An 18,708-nucleotide genomic window follows, 5' to 3' on the forward strand; every position below is an offset into this window, starting at 1 on the left:
GCCCATCAAGTCTGCTCCGCCATTCAATCATGGCTAATCTATCTATCATTCTCTCTCAACCCAATTCTCCTGCCTTCTCCCCATAACCTCTGACACCCATACTAATCAAGAATATATCTATCTCTGCCTTAAAAAGATCCATTGAAGGCCTCCACAGCCGTCTGTGGCAATGAATTCCACAGACTCACCTCACCCTCTGACTAAATAAATTCCTCCTCATCTCTTTCCTAAAGGTATGTCCTTTTGTTCTGAGACGATGGCCTCTGGTCCTGGACTCTCCCATAAGTGTAATAATCCTCTCCACATCCACTATCTAGGACGTTCACTATTCGGTAAGTTTCAATGAGGTCCCCCCTCATCCTTCTAAACTCCAGCGAGTCAAACACTCGTCATATGTTAACCCAATCACACCATGGGGTGAAGGTATTATAGAAATGCCCCTGGAAGGGGATGTAGGAAGCACCACCCTGGAGGGGCAGCTGGGGAAGTGAAGAGAGAGTGCCCACCATGGGTAGTAGGAGGGTATTACAGATCTGCCCCAAGAGGGGAGGGCGCAGTTGGTACAGTGGGACAGCATCTCACCATGTGGGAGGGTATTATAGAATTGCCCAGTGAGACGGAATGAGACAATACCAGCCTACTGGGGAGAATACCACTGAATTACCCTGTGAAGGAGTGGGAGGGGGGTAAAGAGTGAGGTCACACCAGCAAGGGGCGAAGGTATTCCAGGATTCTCCCGTGAGGACATGGGGGTTGAGAAAGGGAGAGAGTGTTACATTGTGGAACGGAGTATCAAAGGATATGGCAGCATGGGTAAAGTGAAAGGCCTACCCTGTGGGGGATGGGATGAAGGAGGGATGAAAGGAGGGAGAGCGGGAAGGACTGGCATAACTTTGGGATCTCAGGGAAGCCGGGAGGACCATTAAACGGTTGTGGAAAGGGGTGGCAATCAAAGCCAGCATCAAGTGAGGAGGGACCAGAAGGGTCGGTGTAGTTGTTTGGTCAGCAGGGTGTAGATCAGGAAAGTAATTGGTGCAGTGCAGCGGGCAGGGAGGACCAAGATATGTGGCTGAGTAATTTACTTTCTCATGGACCTCCCAGTGAAGAAAGGTCTCGACACAAAACACCGCCTATCCATGCTATCCAGGGATGCTGCCTGACCCGTTAAGTTACTCCAGTATTGTGTGTCTTCCCTTGGCAGTCCAGCATCTGCAGTTCCTTGTGTCTATAGTATGAAGAACAGGTTGCCCTGGGGGTGCTGAACAAGGGGGAGCCCAGAACGTGGCGGTCCAAGTTCACCTCTAATGCTCTGAGAGGAATGCAACACAGAGCATGACATCATGGTGCACATCCAACAACAGTCACAGAAAGGTTACAGTACAGAAAGGAGACTATTTGCTCCATTAAGTCCATGCCAACTTTTTATAGGAGCAATCAAGCCAGTCATACTCTCTGTAACCCTGTAAAATTTATTTTTCAGCCATTTATCCAGTTCCCTTCTGAATGCTTGACTGAATCTTTCTTCATTACCTCCAACCCAGCTTGACCTCTCCACCTCTACCATGAGCCCACCAAAGACTTTCACTGTATCTCTGTGCACATGATAAAAATAAACTGAAACCTCAACCTAAACCCACAGTACATTCCAGATCCTGACCAGTGCCGATGTAAAACAAAAGATTTCTTCATTTCACTTTTGTTCTTTTGCCAATCACATCCCTGACATGGGAATCTGGTCAGAAGTCCATGGTCTCATTTCAGAGAAGAAATGACTCAGGAATTTCAATGTTCTGTTCTGCTCCAGATTAAAACAAAAGCATTTTCACATCTCTGAAAAAAAACCTGTGCTTCACAAAGTCATAGTCATACAGATAAACAGCATAAAAACAGGCCCTTATGCCAACTTGTCCATGCTGGCCAGGGTACCTTACTGAGCTGGTCTCATTTGATAGCATTTGGCACACTTCCCTCTAACCCTTTCCTACCTATGTACCTGGTGGCACCAACAATGGCTGCCTCGCCAACAGTCTGTCTGTCCCTTCCTGCTTTGTGTTTTATTAGCATGTGTTAAATGTATGTTTTTAATGTTCTTTAGCTTGTTTTATGTGGGGGGTGGGGGGGGTTTGGGGGAAACTTTTTCTAATCTCTTACCTCGATGGAGATGCGATTTTTTTCCGTATCGTATTTCCGTCCGCACTGCGACCTAACATCGAGGAGGTGGCGGCCTTTGCTGGAGACCGACTTTGAGAGCTCCACCGCGGTCGCCTGTGGACTTTAACATCGTGGAGCCCGCGATCCATTTGCCAGGGATCGACCTCGGAGCTCCAACCGTGGGTGCTTGCAGACTTAACATCGCGGAGCTCTGTTGGAGACCGACTTTGGGAACTCCAAGCCTCAGGAGCTTCGACCGTCCCGACGCGGGAGCTTCGATCGCCCCGACATGGGAGCTTTGATTGCCCCGACGCGGGAGCTTCAACCACCAGCTGCGGGAGCTTTGATCGCCCCGACAGATGGTTCGACTGCCCTGACCACGGAAGAAAAAAGAGGAAGCTGATTGGACTTCCATCACAGTGAGGAATGTGGGAAATCCGCTGTGGTGGATGTTTATGTTAACTTTTAAGTAGTTGTGTGACATTTTTGTTTTTAGGTATTTTTCGTTTGGCTGTATGGTAATTCGCATATCACTATACCTTAATTGGTACATGTGACAATAAAAGACCTTTGAAATATTTGAAACCTTTGAAACCTGTCCAAAGGTCTTTTAAACATTATCATGTACCAGGCTCTGCCACCTTCACTAGCAATTTGTTCCACATACTCACCACCCTCAATGTGAAAAACCTGCCTCCCAGGTTCCCTTTAAATCCTTCCCCTCTGACATTAAATCTTTGCCCTTGGGTTTTCACTCCTCAACTGTGGGAAAAAAACCTGTGACCATCCACTTCTGAATGCCCCTCATGATATTATAAACCTCTAGAAAGTCACCCCTCAGCTACTTTTGCTCCAAGGGAAAAAGTCACAGCCAATCCACTTTCTAATCACTCAAGGCCTCTTCACCAGCAACATCTTGTTGAATCTTTTCTGCACCCTTCCTAATCCCATCCTCCCTATAGTATGGCAACCAGATCTCCCAATTCTTGAACTTACTGTCCTGTTTGATGAGGGAAAGCATGCCTATTGCCTTCTTCACCACTTTTGTCTGCAGGTGTTGCCACCTTCAGAGAACTATGTACTTGCACCCTTAAGTTTCTGTGGTCTACAATTACTCACCAAAGTCCTGCCATTTACTGTGTAAGTCCTGCCCTGGTTTAACTTCCCAAAATACATCACTTCACACGTCATTTTTAAATTTCATCCACCATTCCCTTGCCCATTTTCCCAGTTAATTCAGATCTTGTTGTAACCTTAAACAATCTTCTTGTGTGTCAACAACACCACCAATTTTGATGACATCCATACTAATTGCGCCACTTACATTCCTATCCAATTATTTATACATTTTAACTTTTCATCTGTTGTTTCTTTCTCATTAAATCGTTCTTACACAGGAAATGGAACATGCTGCAGTCAGCTTTTGGTCACTTGCGCCTGTCCTGGCATTCAATAAGATCACGACTCATCTTCCACCATGCTGCCATTTCCTTCCACATATCCCTTGAATCCTCTAATATCCAAAAGTCTAACAAACTCAGTTTTGAATTACTGATCCCCACCAGCCCTTCAGGGGAAGATAATTACAAATAAATGTATTCTCATTTCAATCCTAGATGACATACTTTTTATTTTGAGACCATGACCCCTAGGTCTGAACTCTTCTGTGGGGGAATCATCCTCCCCTGTTTTCACTCTGTCAAGCCCTCTAAGGATTTAGTGAGTAACACTAAGGTCACCTTTCATTCCACTGAACTCTAAAGACTCTCATCTTTCACATATATCACTTTTCAAGTGTGGAAACTAAAATTTATGCTGTACTCCTAGCATGGGCTGTTCAGAGTATCTTAAACTCCAGCCTCTGTGGACTTGTTCTGCACTGGCTTTAGACTTTACTTTAGAGAGGATGGTTACTGTTGTTTCCTAACCTTTCTATTTTTTGCTTAGATCATTTCACCATGTTGACTTAACACTGAAAATTTCTTGCAGAACTCTTTCCAAGTCTCCCTATTATTCCCTTTATTTTGTTGTTTGCGCAAAATGCAATATTTTTAAATGTTCAGGATTTTAATTGTGTCTGTTCAATTGCTTTCCAGGTCAAAATCTTACTGCCTTTCGTTGGCTGCTGCCCATTCCAGCATATCTCACAACCTCAATACTCTGAAATTTAACAAGCTCCCAATTTGTTTCTGTGCCTGGGACATTTATTTAAATAAGGTAAAGAATTACTTCCTAAATTATTACACTTAGTACTATCTCCAATCTTACTCTATAAAATCACGATGAATATTCTGGGTTGCTGGCAAGAAACCTCATCTTTGCCCATGCAAACTGTAGATCTGAAAGCAGTATTTTTGATATGTGTGGATTTTGAACAGGTTCCTATCAGTAGCATAAAAACAACACTATTAAACATCATTGTTTTCTGTAGTGGCTAGGTGACCAGTTTCTGCACCTCCGAGTCAAGAAGTTGCAGGCACAAAACAGTAGATGCTGGAATCTCGAGCAAAACACAAAGTGCTGGTGGAACAAAGAGCCAGGTAATATCTATAGAGGGAAATGAACAAATGACGATCCAGGTCAGGGCTGAATGGAGTAGAAGGAGAATGCTGGAAAAGAGAAATAGGGACGGAACAAAGCCTAGCAAGTGATAGGCAGATGGATACACAAGAGGGGTGCCTCACACAGGCAATGAAGGAGGTCCTGGACAGAAAGATTATTATGGGAATGAGAAGGGAAGTAAAAAAAGTTAAACAAATAGGAGATCCAGCAGGCAAGGCAGACAGAGGACAAATATTCAGCAAAAGTCGTTTAGTTCACGCTTGGTCTCGTCGATGTAAAGGAGGCCACTTAGGGAGCACTAAATGTAGTAGACAAGGCTTGAGGAGGTGCATGTGAACTTCTGTCTCATGTGGAAGGGGTGCTGGGATCCCGGGATGGGAGTAAGAGAGGTATAGAGTCAGGTGTTACATCTCCAGCAGTTGTAGGGGGAAGTACCTTGGGAGAGGTCAGGTTGGATGAGAAGGGATGTGTGAACCAAGGTGTTGGGGAGGGAGTGGTCTCTAATGAAGGCAGAAGAGGAGAGGATAGGAAGATGTGACTGATGGTGGGATCACGTTGGAAGTGTGGAAATGTCTGAGAATGGCAGGTCCAATGTCTGGGAATTCAGCACCACAATTTAGCTCACACTCTGTAGTACTTTAGGATTGCTCACACTATTGGACGTACCATTTCTCACATTTGAATGTTAAACTGAGACCCTGTTTCAGGTGACAATAAAATATCCTGTGGCACTATTGAGAAGAAAAGCGCCTGCTCGGATTTCCGACAGTACACCAGTAACCACACTTCCAAAGTATTTCATTGGCTGTGAAGCACTTGAGGCTTGATGTTGTAGCTGTTTTTTTCTTGTTTGATTTATTCTAACATATATATATATATTTCTTTATTCGTCCCACACCAGGGAAATTTACAGTGTTACAGCAGCAAAGTGGATAGCAAGAGAGCAAGAGATCATTCATTATAAATAAAAGATACATAAATTGTCATCAGTTTCTGTGTGTTCTTAACTGTTACTGTTGACTCGTCTGCTAGGAGCAGTGCTGGTTGTGCAGTCTCACAGCAGCGGGAAGGAAGGACCTCCTATATCTCTCCTTCACACACTTGGGGTGAAGGAGTCTGTCACTGAAGGAGCTACTCAGTGCAATGACAGTGTCCTGTATGGGTTGGGAGTCGTTGTCCAGCAGCGATGTTAACTTTGCCATCATCCTCCTCTCTCCCCCCACCTGCACTGAGTCGAGGGGGCAACCCAGGACAGAGCTGGTCTTCCTGACCAGCTTGTCGAGTCTAACTTCTAACTTCTATTTGTATTATGGAGTACCAGAAGGGCATCAAAGATCCCATGGCAACATACCAGAAGCAGAATTGTTCCTGGTATCCTGGCCAATGTTCATTTCTCAATAAACTTTGCTAATAAGATTGAAGCAAAAGTCTGCAGCTGGAGAAAATCCAAAAACAAAAGCAGAAAATACTGGAAGCCTTCAGCAGGCCAGGTAGTATCATTGTGGAGAGACACAGTCAACATTTTGGGTCAATGGCCCTTCATCAGAACTGGAAAAGTGAGGATAAAAGCATGTTAAGTTGCAGGGAGAGGTAGAACAAATAGAGGGAATATATATATCTGTGCGTGTCAACTTTGTCAAGGTAATAATTATTTTTAAAACCATCAGTTAGAGACAGAAAAAAAATAGAAACAATTTGAAATAAAGAAGTACAAAGTGGTTACCTGAAGTTGTTAAATTCAATATTTTAAAGAAGTTTAACATACTGTATGTTAAACCAGGCCAGATCATCACACAAACCAACCTCCCTTCTATTGAGTAGGAAGGAACTGCAGATGCTGGTTTAAACGGAAAATAGACTCAAAATGCTGGAGTAACTCAGCGGGACAGGCAGCATCTCTGGATAGAAGGAATGGGTGACGTCACCCATTCCTTCTATCCAGATATGCTGCCTGTCCCGCTGAGTTACGCCAGCATTTTGTGTCTATCTCCCTTCCATTGACTCCATTCATACTTAACGCTGCCACTGCAAGGCCAGCAGCATAATCAAGGACCCTGGCCACTCCCTCTTCTACCCTCTCCCATCAAGCAAAAGGTATAGAAGTGTGAATACACACACCACCAGATTCTGGGACAATTTCTTCCCAGCTGTTATCAGGCAACTGAATCATTCTACCACAACCAGAGGGCAGTGCTGAACTACTATCCACCTCTTTAATGACCCTTGGACTCTCCTTGGTCGGACTTTGCTGGCTTTACCTTGCACTAAACGTTATTCCCTTATCATATATCTATACACTGTAAATGGATCGATTGTAATCATGTATTGTCTTTCTGCTGACTGGTTAGCACACAACAAAAGCTTTTCACTGTATCTCGGTCAGTACATGTGACAATAAACGAAACTAAAACTGAAACTGATATGCAGACAAAATGAGATGCTGTCCCATGAGCTAATGCATCAATGGAGCCATTTAGGAAGCCAAACATAGAATAAGAGTGTGGAGGAGAATTTAAACTGGAAACTCAAGGTCACCCTTGTGGACTAAATGCAGGTGCTCTGCAAAGCAGTCATTTAATTTGCATTTAGTTTCCCCATTATAGAAGAAACCACATCGTGAGCAATGCACTAATTTGCAACACATTAATAGTGCATGTGAATCGTTGCTTCATTTGCAAGCACTGTTTGGGTCCCTGGATGGTGGGAAGGGAATGTGTTGCATCTCCTGCGGTTGCATGTGAATGTGTTGTGTAATTTATGTGACATTACCCAAGGGTTGATTATCAATCACTGTGAATGGCTCGATTGTAACCATGTATTGTCTTTCCACTGACTGGTTAGCACGCAACAAAGGCTTTTCACTGTACCTCGGTACACATGATAATAAACTAAACTGAAGTGTGAATCAGGGCAGGTGGAATGAATTATGCTTTCCAAAAAAGTAACAAGATATTGTTGGCTATAAAAGATCATGATTGAACAAAATATCACACCTCAAATATTAAAACATTCTGACATAACATGAAAACATAAAACAAGTGGACACAAATTATCTTTTTTTTACAGATATGTTCTGAATTTCCCACATTTTCTGTTTTTAGCTCAGGCTTTCCAGTAAATGAAACTCATTCTATCTGTTTACCAGAATGCAACATGTGCAAAATGGATATCATGTCGCTTGACAATTCTTCACTTCCAACATACACAGGCAGATGAGATTAGTGTATCATCATGTTTGGCACAGACATTCCAGCCCAAAGGGCCTGTTCCTGTGCTGTATATGCATGTAAAAATTATGTTCTAATTTTCCATCCTACCCACGTACTGTTTTTAGACTTCTACATTGCTCCAATGATGAATGAGGAACTGAACCTTATCTTCTATCTGGGAATGTTGAAGCCTTTGGGACTTTATTATTGAATTTAACCTTGAATTTTGCTATTGAGGGCGTGCAGCGTAGGTTTACTAGGTTAATTCCCGGAATGGCGGGACTATCATATGTTGAAAGACTGGAGCGACTAGGCTTGTATACACTGGAATTTAGAAGGATGAGAGGGGATCTTATCAAAACATATGATTATTAAGGGGTTGGACACGTTAGAGGCAGGAAACATGTTCCCAATGTTGGGGGAGTCCAGAACAAGGGGCCACAGTTTAAGAATAAGGGGTAGGCCATTTAGAACTGAGATGAGGAAAAACTTTTTCAGTCAGAGAGTTGTGAATCTGTGGAATTCTCTGCCTCAGAAGGCAGTGGAGGCCAATTCTCTGAATGCATTCAAGAGAGAGCTGGATAGAGCTCTTAAGGATAGCGAAGTCAGGGGGTATGGGGAGAAGGCAGGAACGGGGTACTGATTGAGAATGATCAGCCATGATCACATTGAATGGCGGTGCTGGCTCGAAGGGCCGAATGGCCTCCTCCTGCACCTATTGTCTACTGTCTATTGTCTATTGTTAACAATTTTAGGGAGAATCTCTGTTTCGTTTCTCTCTCTCCACAGATGTGGCTGTACCTCGATTTCAATGTGGGATTTTTCTGCTCTCATCTGCTGGCTTTTAATAAAATTGTTACATTGGCAACTTTGTTCTGTATCTCACCTACAGTCATATCTCCTGCTTTCCCACCTCTCTGCTATTTTCTCACATTTCCAGTTCTGATGAAGGGTCCTGGATTCAAAATGTTGACTCTGTTTCTCTACTCTCTACTGCCTGATCTGTGGTGTGCTTCCAGCATTATTTGTTTTCAATATCAAGGTTATCCAAATTGAATCAATCCAATGGAGCGTCCCTATCCACGTTCTCCAGGGACCTTGCCTGACTCACTGAGGTACTCCAGCACTTTGTGTCTTTTCTTTTATTGCATCTGCAGTTCTTTGTTTCTTCAAGGTTTTCTGGTAATAACTTTACTGCTAAATTTGAATAATTATTATTTTGAAACTGGTTGAAATTGGTTTCCAACCAATTAAGGTTTAAAGTAGTTAATTATGTGGAAATTCCTGAGCCCGTGACAGATACAACATAAAAGCAAACTTTCCGTGTCTAAACTTTTAGATCTGGTTCGTACCAGATTAGTCATGAAACAACATAGTCTGGTTTGGGACTGGGTTTGAAATAAATTACAGTTCCTGCTCCTGATCACTATTCCTCAGGATAAAAAAACTGGACAGGCATGGGATGAGGTTAGATTATATTGCCTGCCACTGTGAAAGGATTTGCAACCATCACTAGTTACATTCACATGCAAAGCATGGCAAGCTGAGTGAGTGAGGCATTAATTGACAGATACTGCAGCACAGCAGGTGTCATCAGCCTCAGGAGAGATTGGATTATTGGAAAAGAAACAAATGCGACTTTAATGCATTATTTTATAATGATGATAAATATGAAATCTCATTTGATTTTGATCATCAATCTCAATTTGTCCAATTTAAATCCAAAATTTACCATTATGTCATATTCTGCACGGTAACTACACTAATTCAATAGACAAACATGGACCAACATGGGATGTAATTATATTACCCTTTTGTGAAAATGTTTAAAAAAAACATACTTTGAAACTTAATTTTGTCACTGGCATCCTTAAAGAGGCATGTTCCTTCAATTATGGTACTCTCTTGGTAAAAATGCTTTTCCTTAATTCCTTATAGGAGTTATTATTAAAAGTGAGATCTGCATTCACTATTTGATCACTCTCACTATGCCTTCATTGCAAAGCAGCTGGAGTTTAAAAACAGGGAGGTTGTGTTGTAATTTTAGAGGGTGTTGGTGAGACCTCACGTGAAATACTGCTGATGGTTTCGTCTCCGTAGCTGAACAGTACAAAGGAGTTTCACCAGGCTAATTCCTGGGATGAGGTGGTTTGCCCAGCAAAAGTGGCCAATTAGCAAGGGTTTGTGTGCTTTGGAGTTTAGAAGAATAATGGGCGATGTTAAGCAAACATATAGGATCCTAAGAGAGCTTGAAAGGGTGGACTTTGGGATATTTTCACCATAGGGGGAATCTCAAACAACTATAAGTTAAGGAGCCAGCCATTTTAAATTGAGGCACATAGAGATTGCTTTTTGCAGATAATGACAAATCTTTGGAATTCTCAACCCAGTGGGTGATGAAAACTGAATCATTAGAAGATTTTAAAGTGGAGGTAGATAACTATTTGATAGAATAAGGAAAAGAGAGATATGGGGAAATGGCCTGCTTAGGTCAGTCAACTTAAATGGTGGGACAGGCCGATAGTAGTTGATGACCCACTCCAGCTCCTATTTTCTTCTGTTCTCAGCGTTCTGCTTTTAAGAGAATAGAACTCCAACCTTTTCAGTCTTTCTGGAGATTGCACCCACTCAATTCAAGTATTATCCATATTATTTCCATTTTCTCCTGTTGCTGTATAAGGAGAGCAGAACTGTCCACAATGTTTTAATGTGGTCTAATCAAGATTCTACACGCCTTCAACAGAGTTATCCTGCTTTGCATCTAAATCCCATTACTTTATTTGCATTTTTATGGCTGTGTTCACCTGTGTTGCTACTTTTAATGGCTCATGTAACAGGAACCCTTGCTCCCTGGGTTATTTCACACAAAGCACTCAAAGTTTAATTCAGCTTATTAAAGGTAAAAAGCTTGAAGAAATCTTTTACAAAGCAATTTAATGCTGCAACAGGTGTTGGTTTCCAGATGGACCTGTATTTATCATGTTAACTTGTAATGGATTTTCAGACCGGGAACAAAACACACTTTCCATTGAAGAAACACCAAATGGATCAACACAAATATTGTGAAACATTTGACTGATCATTTTGTGCTAATAATATTTTCCATGTGAGCCAATCTGCCTGTTCCCATTTTTCACCTTGGCCCCCATATCATACAGAATAATGCAAATAATTTGCTTTTAAAACTATTTATGACCTCTGCCTCGACACAACTCTGATGGATAAGAATTTACATTTCTAGCCACATTTTATGAGAGAATATTGTAAGGCTTCTTGCATGGAAAGGTACTGCATCTTGCTGTTTGTGTACTTTATCTCAGGAACTAACAAAGGCCCATGACCTGGTTAACCTGATCGTGTGGAAAACAAAATTTTAAATCCTGATTACCTTCAGGTTGTAAGGTTGAAATCTGCCACGTCCCTAACTCTGGGAGATTGTGCCATTAAAATATGCAGTTGGAAATTGCTGGCTGTTTCCTCCACTGCCCAATCCCTCTCCCCACAAATGGAAATCAGAAAATTGATAATCCATTGTGACTCTGCTTGTGAACCCCAATATTTAAGAAGGAAACTTCAAATTGTCCTTCCCTTAATTTAATGTTCAATGTATACATTTTAAGTCATTTTGCTTTAAGCCATTCAAAGTAGATAGAAGGTACAAAATAGAATTAGGGGTAAACTATATAGTCCCTTAATAAGATCCTGGCTGTTCATGTGCCTTATCCACTGTCCCAGCTGATTCCTCTGCCTCTGATTAATTTTAGCATAGGGAACGGTAAAAATAAAACAACCTTTTTGGTGTTGAATTGTAGTCAGTCAGCAGAAAGATCTCAGTTTATAAGAAGACAGAGCAAAATATTGTGAGATATGAGATTTTAATTATAAAACCTTGCTGGAGATGCGATTGTTTTCCTGATCATATCTCCGGTCGCTCTGCGGCCTAACATCATGGAGCTGGCGGCCTTACTCGAGACTGACATTTGGCCCCACCACGGGGCCGTGGACTTACCATCGGAGCCTGTGATCCCTTGCCTGGGATCGACGCTCCAACTGCGGCCTGTGGATTTCACCATCGAGGAGCTTGCAGTCTCGGGTAGAGACTGATGTCTGGAAGCTCCAAAGTCGTAGGAGGTTCGACCAGCCCCGACCCGGGATCTGATCGCCCAGCGCGGGGAGGTGAGATCCCCCGATGTGGGAGCTTGATCACCCCAACGCAGAGGGCCCGACCGCCGGCTACGAGAGCCAAGATGGTCCCGTCAACTGAAGGCACGAGGCCCCCGACCACAGGACAAAGAAGGGAAGAGATTGAACTTTTTTTTCGCCTTCCATCGCAGTAAGGAATGTGGAGGAGTCCCTGTGGTGGATGTTTATGTTAAAATGTATTTTGTGTGTTTTGTTGCTTTTTATTGGTATGACTGTATGGCAAATCAAATTCCTTGTATGTTGCAAAACATACTTGGCTAATAAAGTATGATTATGATTATGATCCCAATTGACAAAATTATAATATTTCTCAATCTTTTAAAACTTATCAAAAAAAGCATAAGATGTTGGAGTAATTCAGGGAGCATCTATGGAGGACATGGATAGGTGACATTTCAGATTGGGACCCTTCTTCAGACCTTTTAAAACTTGCAGAGTGACGGGTAGTATAGTCCATTTACCACTTTACAAGGTGTCTCCAGATTACTGCTGCAGAAAAATAAATTTCCACGTCAAATTATCAATGTCTGAACATTTAAAAATTGATGATTTTTATGTGAACACATCCACAAAATTATATTAATCAGAATTTCATTGAGCAATAATGGAAAGTCAAGTATGTTTAGTATAAATTAGTAGATAAGTTAATCCCAATTTCAATTTATTTGAACTATTATTACATTAATGAAATCTGCCTACAAAACCCTCGTAAATCATATTATCATCTCCAGACAATTTCTAAATAACTGTAAACATTCTGATTATAATTGAAGAAAGCTTGGTTTCAAGAAAAAAATCAATCAAAGTGCTATGGACAGCTCGAATAAAATATCAGGCAGTTTATTAACAGCAATGCCAAGGGTCACCTTACTTAAAACTAATAGCGAAGATAGACACATAAAGCTGGAGTAACTCAGCATCTCTAGAGAGAAGGAATGGGTGACGTTTCGGGTCGAGACCCTTCTTCAGTGCACTCTGTAACAGGCACTAGGAATCCATGTGGGCACCTTTCATTTAAAATGCAAATTACAAACCTCTTCCCATTTTTAAGTGAACAATCTTAAATTGTAATTAATATATTTAACAAATTTGCACTTTCATGGAATTTAGAAATATCAGTGTCCTTAATTGGATGTGAACTTAGAAACTGGCTATTTTTAAATGATATTTAAATGATATTTCCAGGCGAGGAACTTCCATCCAACTTTAGATAGTTCCTCTGTCCCTCTCTTCCCCTCCTCCTTCCCAGATCTCCCTCTATCTTCCTGTCTCCACCTATATCCTTCCTTTGTCCCGCCCCCCTGACATCAGTCTAAAGAAGGGTCTCGACCCGAAACGTCACCCATTCCTTCTCTCCTGAGATGCTGCTTGACCTGCTGAGTTACTCCAGCATTTTGTGAATAAATACCTTCGATTTGTACCAGCATCTGCAGTTATTTTCTTATACTTTCCAGGCGAGGAGCTCAGCCGGGATTATTTATAGTTCCAAATCAAATCACAATTCAAAGCTGTTTCAAGAATTATAAGACACATATTTACAAATGTATATGGAGAAAAAATATTAACAAATTTTAAAGAGTTCCTCATTCCACCATGTCTTCAATGCTATGTTCTTTCTTCTTTTGTGCTCTCAATCCTGGAAGGCAATGATTTAGTTTTGGAACATCTGGGAGGCTAGTTATCTTTCAATAACTTGGTCACAAACAATTGACCCGATCAATTTATTGCTTCTCCAATTGCTCACTAGTCAATCTACTGACAAGCGTCATCTTGAAAGTTTCACCTCAAGGCTGCTCAGAAGATGTCAATGTCAGCATATTTCTGAGGAAGGCTCTTGACCTGAAACGGTACCCATTCCTTCTCTCCAGAGTTGCTGCCTATCCCGCTGAGTTACTCCAGCATTTTGTGTCTATCGTCAGCACATTTCTTACTGTTTGCAATCATGATTCGTTTGTTTTCATTATATTTTGTGATAATATTATGTAAATTGATGGATTTGGTCTTCTTTTTGGTATTGGCATGCCAACAACACAACCTTGTTCCCAAACACCTACCACCTAAGAGAACCAGCTCTGTGATGGAGAACAAGTTTTGGAATGACAAATTCTTGCTCTGCCTCCAGAGCCTCTACACTATCTTGACATCCAAGAAGTTAAAAGTTAACTCTAAAGTTAAAGGGGATCTTGTTCTGTTCTTATACTCAACTTTGGCCTTAGCTTGAACTTAGTTTGAATGTTTAGCTGAAGCCGCAACATATAATTCATGCAGCCTATGTTACCGTGCTGCAAACTTTGTTTATTTTACAGTGATGCTCATGCATAATGGTGCTCCCACTCACTGAATCTGCCATTAATATAGAGAATCATGGTTAGATTCCCACTCTCACATTTTTCTATATCAGTGAAAGGGGGAAGTGCAAGGATAGATGTGCTTTCTAATTAATGTTAAAAATTTATGTCGCTTGTAGGTAAAGAGGTAAGACATGTTCTTTGGAATAAAAAGAGCTACGTACAGCAAGAAGAAACAAAATGATGGAAATACTGAATGATTACTTTCCATCTTTAGTACTTGTGATAATATTTTTTTGCTAATGCTAACAGAAGGTTATTGAATACATAAAAGTTGAAATAACCATTAAACGCAGACTGGACCACAGACTTTGTATTTAGCCTATTACAATAAAAATAATGCAGGATTTGTTAAGATAGTTACTGGTCCATAGATTTAACCAGGTAAATATTAACTTAGTTCTAGTGAAATGCCTTCAACTCGAAACATTGTTTCTTTCTTCACATATGCTGCCTGAGTATTTTAAGCTTTTCAGCATTTATTTTAGATTTCCAGCATCTGAAAGATTTTGCTTTAGGGTTACATATTTGTCTCTTAGTCAAGATCTCTTGAAGTGTGAGGCAGGACATCAAAGAAAATGGAAAGGAAGAATATGATGTCATATAATGGTGCTAAAAACATAAATGCAGACTTGTGGGCCAAAGTGACTAATACAAAAAGCAAAATGCTGCCAAATGTTCAAAATAAATAAATATATATAATGATCAAAAGAGCAAGTACCAAACAATCCTATGCTATGGGTGCCATGTGAATTCTAATCAGTAACTGTACCATTCCCTCCTGTGGCTACTGAGCTGGTGAACCACACAGATCTGGAAAACATCTGCAGTTCCTTCATACCCCCCTGGTCTATATCCATGACTGTAGTCAGACACCAACATAGTTGAACAGATTTTGAATAATGATGAGCCAGAGCATAGCAGGGAGATTGACAATCGGACTGACTGATGCTAGAATGACAAGCTAGCTCTCAACGCCAACAAGACCATGGGGCTGATTATTGACTTTAGAAGAGGAAGTTAAGAGTCCACAAACTTATCTTCATCAATGGGTCAACAGTGGAGAGACTCAACAACTTCAAGTTCCTAGGCGTGCATATCTCTGAAGATCTTTCCTGAGCAAAGCACATTGATGCAATAATAAAGAAAGCCCACCAACACCACTACTTCCATAAAAGGTTGGGAAGATTTTGTATGTCAATGGATCCTCTCTTGAACCTTTACAGGTGTATAATAGAGAGCATATGAACTGTGAGAGCATCATGGCCTTGTTTGGCAACTCAAACGCCCAGGAGCAAAGGAGATTACAAAAAGTGGTGACACTACCTGGTCTATCACAGGTACTGACCTCCCCACCATGAAAGGGATCCATAGGAGGCGCTGCCTCCCATCAGGATGGTGTGGGCTCTTGATGATGCTAACTGCCCATAGATTAAGAACCCACACCACCCTAACTACACTCTCATTTCACTCCGGCGATCAAGAAAAAAGGTATAGGAATCTGAAAACCGTGATTTCAGATTCAGGAACAGCTTGTTCCCAACAACCATCAGGCTTGAATACTATAAACACCAACTAAACTATGAACTACAAATTGTATAGGTTACACTAAGAGCTTTGTGCTTTTTGCACCAGTCTTGGTTTTTTTGTTGTTTACTAAGTTATCTATGAGTATGGCGTTTACAGACCTGTTATGCTGCTGCAAGTAAGAATTTTATTGTTCTGTTGTTAGTACATATGACAATTAAACACCCTTGACTCTGAGTATCAAGACATCCAAGATCGAGTCTGAATGAATTAACTCTCTTACTCTGCTGTGATGATCCTAAGTCCTATGTTTAGGTTATTCTAATGGGCACAGTGATAGATTATTAGCCTGAGAACAAAAAAATGAAATATTGATATGGAAAGTTATGAAATAAAATTCAAAATTTTTAGCACTTTGAAAATAATAATGAAAGTCATTCACTTATGTCCTGCGGGTAAGATATTTTTTCACTTATACCACATCCAACTCATATGTTTCTGCAATTTCAGACTATGTGGCTGATTCTTAATGCCCTCATAGCAACAAGCGAATAATGCCTGAAGGCTGCTGCCTAAAACCCATGAATAAATATATAGTTTTGTGGTGTAATAAAGTGTTTCCATTTCTCATACTCACAGATTCATAGTCTTATTAAATAAGGATGCCTCGAGCAAAATGGCAGCTTTCACCCAAAGGAATACAAGATTTTGTGTTTCGCCGTGATACATTGAGCTAATCGTTAATATTCTAATCAATTAACTCTATTTTGTGTCAAATAAAATTATAATTTAGCATCATTAGTCAACCAGGAAGTCCAAGGGATTAACAGCTAATTAATGGCAATTTAATTTCGGAGAGTTATGACTGTCACTTTCACACACAAGACCAAGAAAGCCTCAATTAATTTTTCATGGTTTTGATGTTGTGTAAATTTATGCAAACTGAGAGAAATAACAGGTAAAAAGATCGATTCCAGTACCAGGCTGCTTCTGAGCTGTTTAATGTGACTCATTCACATTGTCCGACCCTACCTTTGTGCATTCAGCTCCACTGAACAGATAACGTAATGAATATGCCTCACTCATATCAACCTAGTCCCAACTTCAATACTCTTCTTACTTTATAAAAATATATTTGTCACTGGCACAGCCCAGCATTTATTTCTCATTTCTAATTGCCTCCTGAATATTTTTCAAGCAGGCTCTGAAAATATTTTCCTCTGTCCACATGGTATGCCTTGCTGTGATGGAGCTTGGAATAGTGTTTGTTTTGGGAGCTTAATGTTAGTCATACCAACAACTTGGCCTGCACATCGCAGCCATCTGAATGTAATTAGGACCTTGGTGTTAGGGATACTAACCAGGATAATGTTGGTTTGATTATCCTGCCAGTGCATTTGGAGTGTTAGTTGGATAAAACATTGATGGTATCTCTCCAATACTTTAAGGTGCCTGCTACAGATAATCTGCATCTCAGATGCATATGGGAGGGCAGAGATCACTGAATTCTATGCCAGGGTTGAGGTCTTTACCTTTAAACACAATTTTCCCCAAATGTCTATAGACTAGAGGACTGGTCGCTGGTCAGCATGGACTCGATGGCCTGAAGGGCCTGTTTCCATGCTGTATCTCTAAACTAAACTAGACTGCAGGTTATCTGGCTAAAGAACCCCTCATTTGTGATAGCACGGTGGTACAGCTTAGAGTTACAGCGCCTTATAGCGCCAGGGACCCAGGTTCGATCCTGACTGTGGGCGCTGTCTGTATGGAGTTTGTACGATCTCCCCCTGACTGCGTCGGTTTCCCTGGGTGCTCCGGATTTTTCTCCCACACGCCAAAGATGTGCAGGTTTGTAGGTTAATTGGCGTTGGTTAAAAAAAAGTAAATTGTCCCTAGTATGAAGGAAAGTATTAGTATATGGGGTGATCGCTGGTCAGGGCAGACTCAGTAGGCTGACGGGCTGTTTCCGTGGTGTATCTCTAAATTCTAACGTCTACTTTGTCAAAAGAATTAGGGTGCCATGTATACAACAATGCTAGGGCAAGGGATGAGTTAGCACTGATATCCCGACAGTCCCAAATAATGATAAACATTACAATCTTATACAAATATACTGAAAGGCTTGTTTAAACCATTAACATTCCAATAAGTAAATAATTAATATAACTACAAAGAAGCAACTCATTCTTATATGAGCAGGGATAACTTCAAAAGAACATGCTTACATCCATATCAGTATAGAAAACTTTTCAAAATGTATTGGAAACTCCAGTGAGTGCACCGTATATAGTGTAATCCATGTGAATATGTTAATATCTGTTTGCAGCAAATGTTACACCTCAAGATGGTGCTGGTCAAGGCTAAACTCAGTCATGAGACCAACTAACAAGATGCTATTGCTGTTATGTCTGATTAAAATGCACACACATTACATCATCAAATCTGTCCAGTAACTACATTAAGATGAACAGTTCTTTGTAGATGTTTCAGAGGTATTTAATCAGGATGTAATTCAATTTAATCTTATTGGTTCCTTGGTTCAACATTTTACTAAAATAGTGAAAGATTTTATGGAAATTAATAAACCAATCTTACTAAATAGGGAAACTACTGCTGAGAACAGTCAGATTGTTTTTCATAATTATTGTCACGTAAAAAGAAAATGTTGATGTTTATTAAAACGACGCAAGATAAAACCAAGCTAAAAT

This window comes from Rhinoraja longicauda, chromosome 11, assembly GCF_053455715.1.
Source record: "Rhinoraja longicauda isolate Sanriku21f chromosome 11, sRhiLon1.1, whole genome shotgun sequence".
Classification (NCBI taxonomy): domain Eukaryota; kingdom Metazoa; phylum Chordata; class Chondrichthyes; order Rajiformes; family Arhynchobatidae; genus Rhinoraja; species Rhinoraja longicauda.